Source organism: Erythranthe guttata, chromosome 12 (genome assembly GCF_056151865.1).
Source record: "Erythranthe guttata isolate IM_541 chromosome 12, IM_541, whole genome shotgun sequence".
NCBI lineage: Eukaryota > Viridiplantae > Streptophyta > Magnoliopsida > Lamiales > Phrymaceae > Erythranthe > Erythranthe guttata.
In genome coordinates, this window is record NC_142544.1 from 9,247,645 (window position 1) to 9,258,073 (window position 10,429).

At 28.2% G+C, this 10,429-nt stretch overlaps 1 long non-coding RNA gene across 1 annotated transcript; it reads right to left on the minus strand.

The window, feature by feature from the left end:
- Positions 1-1,901: 1,901 nt before the first annotated feature.
- LOC148766412 (uncharacterized) lies at positions 1,902-3,274 on the minus strand. Its single transcript, XR_016034816.1, has 2 exons — positions 3,137-3,274; positions 1,902-2,155 (listed from the first exon to the last, which is right to left on the minus strand). It is a non-coding gene; the product is annotated as an uncharacterized LOC148766412 (long non-coding RNA).
- Positions 3,275-10,429: the final 7,155 nt, after the last annotated feature.

Here is a 10,429-nt window from a genome sequence, read left to right on the forward strand (position 1 = left end):
GAGAGAGAGAGAGAGAGAGAGAGAGAGAGAGAGAGAGAGAGAGAGAGAGAGAGAGAGTAGGAGAGGTGGGGTGGAGTGGGGAGAGAGAGGGGGAGAGTTTGTAGGGGAAGAGGTGGGGTGGGGTGAGGTGGGGTGGGGAGATAGGGGAAGAGTTTGTAGGGGAAGAGGTTATGTAGAGAAGGATTACTTTTCCAAATTAAAGGAAATCTAATGGAACAAGGAAATTAGTATACCAAAGATCTCCTACTTAGATTAAAGGGCATATTATAAATAAGCCCATCAATGGGTACTTATTCATAAAGAGATCCAGACAAGAAACTTTTTCGATTTTCTTTTCTTTCTTTCTGTAACTTTTTTTTTTCGTTTAAACAACAATTGCTATGATTGGCAGTAATATTAACTATATTACTGTTAAACACAGTAAAATTAACTAAGCTACAGTTTAACACAGTAATATTGCTATATTAATCTTTATCACATTAATATTAACACAACAAAACTCATTATTATTGTGTAATAGAGTAATATTCCTATGTTGACCGTTCAACAAATGTAAACATAATAAAAAACCAAAAGAATTAATATTACTGTGAGTGACAGTAATATTACTATATCAACAATAATATTACCGTGAACCACAGTAATATTACAATAATAGACAGTAATATTATTACGTTACTCCGTGAATAACACAAACAAACAAAAAAATACAAAAAAATACCGTCAACGGCAGTATAATTACGTTAATTAACTATCATTGACAGTATAATTACGTTAATTTACTGTCAGTGACAGCACAATTACGGTCAACGTTTAGCGACGGACGTAAAAAAAACAAAAAAAAACACTAAAAAAAGTCAACGCCAGAAACCGGCGAAAAAATCTGGAAGAAAAGAGAAGAAAAAAGAAAAGAAAAAAAAATCCGATAAAGTCAACGCCGGAGACTGGCGTTGACCGCCGGTCAATGCAGGAAACCGGCGAAAAAATCCGAAAGAAAAAAAAAAAGTCAACATCGGAGACCGGCGTTGACTGCCGTAGATCGGTGTTGACTGCCGGCCAACGCCGGAACCCGGCCGGATTTTTTTTGTTTTTGAAAAAAAAACAATTTTTGAAAAAAAAAAATTGGGGTCAAAATTGAATAAATTGTGAAATTTGGGGTCAAATTGAGATTAAACCTTAAGGATGAAATTGGAGAATATTAAAAATTGGGTATAAAGGGTTGAGGGTAATATTGGCATATACATGAATGTTTTCTTTATTTATAATAAATATTAAAGGGATGGGCTTATTGGTGAAAGATATATAGCCCCTAAACCTAGAATAATAAAGGTGTATGGTTGGGGACTTTATCACAAAAAACCCTAGATTAAATGTATTTTTATAACCTTTCCAACTTAAAACAAATATATATATATATATATATATAAAGGGGCTATTTGACAAATACCCCTTATTCAATTTTGACTGTATTATAAATCCATTTTTAATAATTGATATTTGACATAAGTCCATTTAACTTAAATTATCTGAAATGCCCCTAGCATACTCTCTTTCTCCAAAATAACTTCTCACATTTATTGAAATCAACAACAAATCATATCATACTATTATATATGATTTACGTTTTTTTTATTATTCGATTTCAAAAAAAATAGGTTTTTTTATTCTTTTTTTTTTATTTTTTAATTACAATGTTAAAACAAAATATTGTTTTTATTTAATTTCAATATTTTTATTTAATTTTTTATTTTTTCCACCGGGTTTAAAAAATATGATTTTTAACGTCCAATTTTTTTATTTTTTTTCTTTTATATATTTTTTTATTTTTTCCACTAAGTTACAAAAATTAAAATCCATTATTTCATCGAAAACTAATCCAAATTTATCGAAAACCATTGTCAAAATTATTGTAAAATTCACTGTAAAATCAACGTAATCCACTTTAATATTAACATAATCCACAACAAACTCATTGAAATCCACTAAAAACATACTTAATTCACTACTAACACAACACAAAACTAACAAACAACAAATACGTAAATTCACTATTCGAAAATCCACTATTTGAAACGTAAACCACTACTATGTCCAGGAAGAAGTGCAAGACCAGTACACCACCACCAACAAAGCCGACGAGGGTCACTAAATCAATCTGAATAAGAAAAAAAACTAATTAGCAAATGAAAACCAATTTCCAAATAAAACCTTGGTGTCACACAATCTTGGTAATTTTGGAAACTTTCATAAACAATTTTTTTTCAACCTACTAATATTACATCAATTTGTTGAAACAAAAAATGAATGAGGGAACAACAATGAAAACCACTATGCATAAACAACTATATAAGCATGAAAACCACTCTGTATAAATAGCTATATAAACATGAAAACCACTTTATATATACTTATCAAAATTCACTACAAATTCATCGAAAGCCACTTTGTATATACTTATCGAAATCCACTATGCATAAACAACTATATAAACATGAAAACCACTCTGTATAAATAGCTATATAAACATTAAAACCACTTTATATACTTATCAAAATTCACTACAAATTCATCAAAAACCACTTTGTATATACTTATCGAAATCCACTATAAATTTATTGAGCGACTATGAAATTAACGAAGTCCACTGTACAATGCAACAGAAGAACAATAACACAGACATATAAGATTTATGTTTTGGTTTAATGTTCATAAGAACAATAATAAAAGCAGAAATCCACTAAAAATGAACAAGAAAGTCCATTATTTATCCACAAATTGCTAATTAATGTGTTGTTTTTATAATACTGTGTTGTTTTTCCGATGACATTATTCATTATTTATCAATTTATGTTTTCTAAAGTAAAACAAGATCGTAAAAACAATAAAAAAAAATAATGAATAAATAGTTGTCTACATTATTTAAACAATAAAACAATAAAACATTAACCAAATTCAAAATATCCTTTCTCAAAAATAAAATAAACAAATCCAGATCCAAAATCCCTTTAGCTTAATTGAACCAAATACATAAAACATAATAGAAGAAAAAATTGATAATAATTAACCAAAAAATCTAATAATTGTTACCTTCTTATCAATTGTGTAAACTTTGATTAAATAATCTAATAATTGTTACCTTCGTTGAGAGAAGGCTGAAATTGTTGGGATTGAAGCCCCTTGCGGCAGATTTGATTTGACGAAAGAGATATGAGAGGGATCTATGAGTTGTGGATGTCGTCTTCTACGGCCAAATCGATCTGAAGAATTGCAGCGGCAGAGGCGGACGTGATGGAGAAGAGATGGAGAAGATGAAGAGAGAAAATAAAAGAGAGAAAAGTTGGGCGGTGAAAAGAAAACCAGAGAAAGATAAAAGATCGTGAAATATAGGGTGAAGAATATAGGGTGAAGGGTATAATTGTATTAAAATAATAAAATTTTATTATTATGGTTATTAAAATTATTTTGGATTTTTCTTAAAGAGAGAAAAAAAATATGGACCCATCTTAATTGTACAATGGATATGAGGGGGGTTTGTCAAATAATCCCATATATAAAAGGACTATTAGTGAGAACCCCCTCCAGATTTATTTTAATGAGGATGGATCCAGCTCATTTTTCTTTATTAGTGAGAGACCCATCATTTTCTTATTCTCAAATTTACCCTTTATCTGTTCACTACCTATTATATACTACTTTGATAAATTTTTATTTTTTTATTTTTTTGTATTTTAATTTTAATTTTCGTTTTTTTTATTTATTTCTTCTTTCAAAAAAAATATTTAAAATAAAATATTCTTTTAACTTTTTATTATATTTTTTATAAATATTTTTGTACTATATTTTTTTGTCTTCAGTTAAAACAACTATATTTCAATAAAATAACTATTATTAAAATAACTGTTATTATTAAAACAATATGATTAAAACAACTATAAATCTCCAGCAACTCTCATTTATCAAAATCAACTATTATATTCAACTAAAAAGTAATAAAAACAACTACATTGATGTACGAAAACAACTATATTATATTCGACTCTCTGCTTCTTGTTCGGGTTAAGTTGGGTACCAAACTCATCTTCATCGGAATCGCTGCTACTGCTACTGATACTGATTAACGAAATTGTTTGACGGCTGCGATTCTTTTTCTAAACATGTCTGATGATGATTCAGAGGGTTCTTGTTTGATGTAGTTACTCATTATTATCAAGCCAACAAACAAACAAACAAATTAAAATAGGTGTTTCACTTTTCAACAAAAGTCTCTCCTTTTTTTCTACTTGGTTTCTTTTTGTTGTTATTGTTGTGTTTATATAAGAGTTAGAGAGAGATATAGAGAGAGAGAGAGAGAGAGAGAGAGAGTAGGAGAGGTAGGGTGGAGTGGGGAGAGAGAGGGGGAGAGTTTGTAGGGGAAGAGGTGGGGTGGGGTGGGGTGGGGAGAGAGGGGAAGAGTTTGTAGGGGAAGAGGTTATGTAGAGAAGGATTACATTTCCAAATTAAAGGAAATCTAATGGAACAAGGAAATTAGTATACCAAAGATCTCCTACTTAGATTAAAGGGCATATTATAAATAAGCCCATCAAAGGGTACTTATTCATAAAGAGATCCAGACAAAAAACTCTTTTACCAATAAGTCCACACATGGTCCAGATTTTTGTTAAAGACTAAAATAGCCCCTTATTACTTTAATATACTCCAATTTCATCCTTAACTTAGTTTAACCTCAATTTGACCCCAAATTTCACAAATTATTCATTTTTGACCCAAATTTTTTTTTTCCCGTCGGATTCCGGCGTTGACTTTTCAATATTTTTTTTTTCTTCTTCCAGATTTTTTCGCCGGTTTCCGGCGTTGACTTTTTCGATATTTTTTTTTCTTTTCTTTCTTTCTGTAACTTTTTTTTTCGTTTAAACAGCAATATTGCTGTGATTGACAGTAATATTAACTATATTACTGTTAAACACAGTAAAATTAACTAAGCTACAGTTTAACACAGGTTTATTGTTGTATTAATCTCTATCACATTAATATTAACACAACAAAACTCATTATTATTGTGTAATAGGGTAATATTCCTATGTTGACCGTTCAACAAATGTAAACATAATAAAAAGCCAAAAGAATTAATATTACTGTGAGTGACAGTAATATTACTATATCAACAATAATATTACCGTCAACCACAGTAATATTACAATAATAGACAGTAATATTATTACATTACTCCGTGAATAACTCAAACAAACAAAAAAATACAAAGAAAATAATACAAACAAAATACTAATATTGATGTGGTTGACAGCAATATTACTATAACAACAGTAATATTACCGTCAACCACAGTAATATTATTGTGTTTACAGTAATATTACAATAATAGACAGTAATATTATTACGTTACTCCGTGAATAATTCAAACAAAGTAAAAACCCCAAAAAAATAAATAATATTGATGTTGTTGACAGTAATATTATTGTGTTTACAGTTATTTTACTGTCAACGACAGTAATATAATTACGTTGACTTGTCAACAAATCAAACAAAACAAAAAAAATCAAAAAATAATAATATTACGTTAATTTATTGTCAACGGCAAGACAATTACATAAATGTATTGTCAACGGCAGTATAATTACGTTAATTAACTATCGTTGACAGTATAGTTACGTTAATTTACTGTCAGTGACAGCACAATTACGGTCAACGTTTAGCGACGGACGTAAAAAAAAAAAAAAAAAAAAAAAAAAAAAAAAAAAAAAAAAAAAGAAACACTAAAAAAAAGTCAACGCCGGAAACCGGCAAAAAAATCTGGAAGAAAAGAGAAGAAAAAAGAAAAGAAAAAAAAATTTATAAAAAGTCAACGCCGAAGACCGGCGTTGACCGCCGGTCAACGCAGGAAACCGGCGATAAAAAAAAAAAGTCAACGCCGGAGATTGGCGTTGACTGCCGTAGACCGGTGTTGACTGCCGGTCAACGCCGGAATCCGGCCGGATTTTTTTTTTTTTGAAAAAACACAATTTTGGAAAAAAAAAATTGGGGTCAAAATTGAATAATTTGTGAAATTTGGGGTCAAATTGAGATTAAACTAAGTTAAGGATGAAATTGGAGCATATTAAAAATTGGGTATAAAGGGTTGAGGGTAATATTGGCATATATACATGAATGTTTTCTTTATTTATAATAAATATTAAAGGGATGGACTTATTGGTGAAAGAGATATAGCCCCTAAACCTAGAATAATAAAGGTGTATGGTTGGGGACTTTATCACAAAAACCCCTAGATTAAATGTTTCTTTATAACCTTTCCAACTGAAAACAAATATATATATATATATATATATATATATATATATATATATATATATATATATATATATATATATATATAAGGACTATTAGTGAGAACCCCCTCCAGTTTTATTTAAATGAGGTTCTTTTCCTTTATTAATGAGAGACCCATCCTTTTCTTATTCTCAAATTTACCCTTTCTCTGTTCACTACCTATTATACACTACTTTGATACATTTTTATTTTTTTTATTTTTTTGTATTTTAATTTTAATTTTCGTTTTTTTTATTTATTTCTTCTTTCAAAAAAAATATTTAAAATAAAATATTCTTTTAACTTTTTATTATATTTTTTATAAATATTTTTGTACTATATTTTTTTGTCTTCACTTAAAACAACTTATTTCAATAAAATAACTATTATTAAAATAACTGTTATTATTAAAACAACTATATATTTCCAGCAACTCTCATTTATCAAAATCAACTATTTGTTAAATCAACTATTATATTCAACTAAAAAGTAATAAAAACAACTATATTGTTGTACGAAAACAACTATATTGTTGTACGAAAAATGTCTATAAATCTATAAATAACACCACACAATATCAACAAAAACTATTGATTCATTATAATAACTCCATTATACTATTGATTGAACACAAAATTAACCTTCTATATAAGAATTCAACCAAAAATTCCAATTGAGAAAATTAAGATTCGAGAATTGGGTTCCAAAAAAAAAATCAGAGAAGAAGAAGAACAACAACCACAATGAAACAATGTTGGCGGTGGTCTGTATTGAAATCTCAGACGCAATATCAAACCAAGCGCCGCTGCATAATCTCGTCTTTCTCCCTAGCGAAAACCCTAACGCCGTCCTTGACGAGAGAATCCTATGGGTGAAGACCGTCTTCTTTTCGCGTCGGTGGAGGGAGGTACGCCGTTGGGAGAAGAGATTAACAATGGCGGCGCAGTGATGGAAGAGGGTTGGAGGCGGTAGCAGAACACAGATGGAAGAGAGTTGGAGGCGGCGATATGTAGAGAGAAAAGAGAGAGGAGAACGTGAAATAGGTTTGGTTATTTTAGATATAATAGGGCAAATTAGGTATATTAGTAATGTCAAAAACAATATTAATTAAAAATAAATTATTTAATATAAGGTGGGGGGTTTTCACTAATAATGAAAAGGAGGTTATATCCCCCTTGATATAGGTAAATGAATTGGGGGGTTTTCACTAATTATCCCATATATATATATATATATATATATATATATATATATATATATATATATATATATATATATATATATATATATATATATATATATATATATATATATATATATATATATATATATATATATATATATATATATATATATAACAAAATATGGGAAAATTAGAGAAAAACCCCATCTAGGAAATATAGTTAAGAAAACATTTCATCCCAAAAATAATTAGAGAAAACTTCTTTAGCTAATATTCTACCCATGTGATATTTTCATAATTCTAAAACTACCTTTAATTATACAATTTCAAAACCATAATCTTCTTTTTAATTTTTCATTCTGCTGCTTTTCTCTCTTCTTTGTTTTCTCTCCTCTGTTTTTTTTTTTTTTTTTTTCATTCTCTCTGTTTTTTCCGGCAATCTTCTCCGCCGCTACCGCCGCCGTCGCCGGAAGATGGAGAAAGAAAGAAGAGGAAGATGGGGCACCCATCAAACATTATAAATGATTTTGATAGTGCTTCTGAAATCGAATGTTAGGATTGCTACATCGGCGGCGAAAATAGGTAAAATTGTCGATTTGTCGCCGAAATCGGATTTTGATGGGTGGTGGTTTTGCTTTGGTTGGTGGTGCGAGTTGTGATTTTATTTATATATTTGTAATAAAAACCGTCATAATATCAAAGTAAGGTGGTGATGGTGTGTTGTGGCGGCGGTGTGGTGACGATGGGGAGGCATATTTAGGCTTCTTTGGTGGATCGGACGGAGGACGGCGCGTGTAGAGAATTTCGCGCAGGCTGAAACCTTAATCGACTATGTACATGTTCATAGTCGATTAAGCTAATGGACTATGCTCTGGCAGTCGATTAATGTTGATCGACTCCATTTTTTTTTTTGAATTTTTTGTTTATTGATTCCAATTGTATAAATCATTTATAATGCTTGTATATTTTTTGTTTTTGTATTATATAGTTGATTTTGCATTTTTTCGCAGTTGTGATTTGTTATTTTTAGTAGCAGACTCTTAATCGACTACGCTTCACATCATAGTCAATTAATATGCTTCATTGACTCCAATTTTTTATTTTTTTTTGGATTTTTTGTTTATTGATTCCAATTGTATAAATCAATTATAATGTTTGTATATTGTTTATTTTTGTAAAATACAGTTGAGTTTGCATTTTGGTAGTTGTGATTTGTTATTTTTAGTAGTCAGGTCCTTAATCGACTATAGTTCATCGTAGTCGATTTAATATGCTTCATAGTCGGTTAACATACCTAATAGGAAAAAAAGTTAAAAAACGAAAAAATATAAAAAAACAACGAAAAAAATTTAAAATAATAATATTAATAATAAATTAATAATAGTAGAATAATAATAATTTAAAAAAAAAAGAAAGAGGAAAAGACACAGGTGATGGGTCATGGGATTTTTCTTAAATGGTGCAAAGTAGTTTGGGTCTTTCCCTATTAAAAAAATATTGAGGGGTTTATATCGAAGAGCCCAAAAAATATAGTTCAATAACAAAAAAAGCTTGATTCTCTACAAGAGCTAAACTTAATATACAAAATTAAATAAAATAATTTTAGTATAATTAAATATATGTAAGGGGTACAATATTTTAAAAGGAATTTATTAAAGAAAATAATTTGTGAATTTTATTAATTTTTGCCTTTCCTAAAAATTGTTAAATTGATATTCATTATAAAGTTCCTAAAAATAATTTATTAAAGTAAATATAATTTTTTTAATAATTGTTTTAGGAAATTTTAAGTCCAAAAAAAAGTTATATTGATTGAAATCATGAAAGGAAATTGTATCATATCTCAATTTAATTTGAAATTAGTAACATTAAAAAGGAAACTTCAATAATTATTACTATATAGATAAGGGAATATATATGTGTATCATATTAGGTAAGTGAATAATCAAAATTTAATTTGAATTGTTCCATGATTGTGGGATATGATATCAAATATATTATTAGCAAAAATATTCAACGAAATAATTGAAGATTTTGGAAATATTATCTTCCTGAAATATTTTAAATTGATATTGATATATGAATTTGGTTAAATTTATATTTCATTAGTATTGAAAACCAACAATATATTAAAAGTCAAAATATCTACTGATTTGAATAATATATATATATATAGGTATAAAATAAATAATATTTCTAAAATATGAAATAATTATGAAAAAATATAATGTGTAGCACTTATAAAGAATAATGAATTTGGAAAACAAATACCATTATACGTTTAGGTGATCGAAAAGTTGCGAATGGATTTACTCAAAAAAAAAAAAAAAAGTTGCGGATGGAAAATTCAAGTAATGGATGAAGAAAATTAGTCACAAAATTATTTTTATTTTACTAATAGAACACATGTAAATACGTAAATATGTTTCAATATAATTTATACATTTACACATTACAATTTTGTGTTTTTAGATAAATTTAAGTCCTAAAATTTGGCCCATAATATGGATTGAAAACAATTTACGTTGATTGAATTCATAAAAAGAAAATTATATCATATTTTAATTTAATTTGAAATTAATCTATATAATATATTAATTTAAGCGCCCTCTTTGGTCAAATGGCCTAAATGATTGACATTTGGCAAATTATGTGATCAACATGTGGCATGTATGTGTGTGGCGTCCTAATCATTGACACGTGTGTTTTTCATTGTATATTCTTTTTATAACAAATCCAGCTTTTTATTTATTTTTTTTATTATAAATCTTATTTAATTTATGTTAATTTATTGAAATGATAGGAATTTTCTTATATTAATTATTCATTTTATGGTAATGTAACCATGGCCATAATAAAAGATTAAATATGAGTGTATTTCTTACATATTTAAGATAATTAGATTTATAATTAAACGTGATTAGT